Below are 2,247 nucleotides of genomic sequence, written 5' to 3' on the forward strand. Positions count from 1 at the left end.
GGCAGGGGGTCAGGCTAGATGATCTGTTCAGGTCCCTCCTGACCCTAGCTACGATGAAACTATGAAACCTTGTTGTTCTCTCTAGAGGGCTCACCTCGGAAAGGTCTACGCCAGTCCCCTGTCTTCCGTATGAGGTCCACCGTCTCTTTCCCATCATCTTCTTCTGTCTTCCTTTAGTACCAGTACATTTCACTCAGTCCAATTTTAATACAGTCCTTGACTGGGAGGTCTGTGTGCCTATTTATGAGCAAGTTCCTGGTCTTCCATAGGGCATACCTGAAGCAGGAGCTGAACTGGTCAAAGTGGCTGTTGGGGCCCCTTGCTGTTTGGTCAAGTGCCCTTACAGTACTGCCTCTCTGGTCAGGGTTATAAAAACCTGTCACCATCAGGAGGAGTGCGCAGACTTCCTTCCACACCTCTCTGGTGTGTGGGCAGTCCCAGAAGAGATGGCCAATTGTATTCACCTGGCACTGTCCAGATTACTTTGGGCAGCTGGATGGACTTCTCTTCCCTGTTTCTCCATGCCCGCATGAGGAGTGTCCAGTGGGCTGCCTGCCAGTTCAAGTCTTTGTGCTCTTTCTGCAGGTCCTTGTGGAAGATTCTCTCCTACACAGCCTGGCAGCTGTCACCAGGTAGTAACTCCAAGAATAATATGATGTCTCTTGCCCTTACCACCTCTTGTATCTTCCAGTGGTTCATCAGGGTTGCTGGGGCCTTGTTGTGAAGTTTGTATTTATTCTGGAAGCATTTCAGGACCTCGTAGAACCACAGGAACTCCATGAGCTCACGTTGGTCACCGTGTAGTAGCTGCCCTGCAAAATACTTTACAAAGCGGGTTGTTTTGGATTCTGTCCCTGTTGTCAGTTTGTAAATCTAGCTCATCCCCTTATGCACCTGTTGGGCTGTCTGTCTGTGTCTCTTTCTCTCTCTCGCCCTCCCTCCAACCTGTACTTTGCACTGGTCCCCAATGGAGCCTCTGGTGGTGCCTCAGATGGCAGGGGGGCAGACTGGCTCAGAGCAGAGCCCAGCACCTTGGGAGGCTTTGAGGGGCAGCGGAGCCCAGCAGTACCCAGAAGCAGAAGTTTGCCTCTGCCTTGCTGGAGAGAGGCTCCGCTCCTGGAAGGGCTTTTGCACTTATCTCCCTGCAACCAGTTGGTGGAGACCTTCCCCCTGGGTGTCCAGGAGACTGAGAGCTGATTTGCACTCACCAGGCTCAGCCTGGAACTGAGGAACTGCTTGTTCCTTGAAGGCAAAAGGCATTTAATTACTTATTTATTGATGGGTTTCTCAGCTACCCTCCCCAGCAGAGGCTCAGGGCAGCTCCCAGGACAAGCACAGAATGCACAGACCAGGAGAGTGGAGAAGGGGGCAAAACAGCTGGAAAACTCCATGCCAGGGGTTCTGTGGAGGCCCTGAGTCTGGCAAAGGAACAGGAGGGACCAGGCACAGCTGTGGCTGGCCAGAGGGTGACAGAGCCATGGGAGGAGGGATGCCAAACTCCAGGCCCGAAACCAGACCTCCAGGAACTGGGGATCCATGGGGCAGCACCTGCCATGTTCCTGGCTCCTTTCTTTGGAGAGGCCAGGGCCTGGGCACTGCACTGTGGGCCTGACCTGTTCCTGTCATGCTGTGCTCATGTGGCCCCTTGTCATTAAGTGCCGTGGTCAGGTCTGGAAGTATGTGCATGTGTTGGGGAGAGGCAGGGAGGGAGGGAAGCTGCCTTTCAACCACTGACAGCTTGTTTTCACCTCTTTGGAGGCCTGTTTTAAAGCCACACTCAGCTCGCAGGGTCTTTCACTGCTGCTTTGGATTTGAAGCAATACCTGATGCCCGTGAGACATAACCAATCTCCTCTGTTCCCAGCCCATCACATTGGAGGAGAAGAGGCCACTGAGCTAATCTCATTAAGCAGCTCTGCCTATCGAGGGAACACATCAGAGCCAGCAGCTCTGAGGATGACCCAGACTCCCTCTCAGTGCAGAGTAAGTTGCATTTCAGGGCATCTGTCATGGCAGGAGTGAGCCTGTGTCTCTGGAAGAAGCAGCCCTGTGCGCCCCCACCCCCACCCAATCCCACATGAAATACCATGATCACCACAGTGATTTTCCCAGGGACAGGGAATAATCACCTTTCTGGCATGGGGTGGTACCCATGGCAGTAATTTCATAGATTTCATAGACATTCGGGCTGGAAGGGACCTCAGAAGATCATCGAGTCCAGTCCCCTGCCCCAGGGGCAGGAAGTCAG

General features: G+C 53.5%; 1 long non-coding RNA gene across 1 annotated transcript in view; it reads left to right on the plus strand.

Moving 5' to 3' along the window:
• The window catches only part of LOC102386835, a 9,635-nt gene extending 9,016 nt beyond the window's left edge, over positions 1–619 (plus strand). Inside the window, exon 3 of the long non-coding RNA XR_323800.2 lies at positions 586–619. This is a non-coding gene — a long non-coding RNA (uncharacterized LOC102386835). The remainder of the gene's footprint in view (positions 1–585) is intronic.
• Positions 620–2,247: the final 1,628 nt, after the last annotated feature.

This window comes from Alligator sinensis, unplaced genomic scaffold (assembly GCF_000455745.1).
Source record: "Alligator sinensis unplaced genomic scaffold, ASM45574v1 scaffold707_1, whole genome shotgun sequence".
Lineage (NCBI taxonomy): Eukaryota > Metazoa > Chordata > Crocodylia > Alligatoridae > Alligator > Alligator sinensis.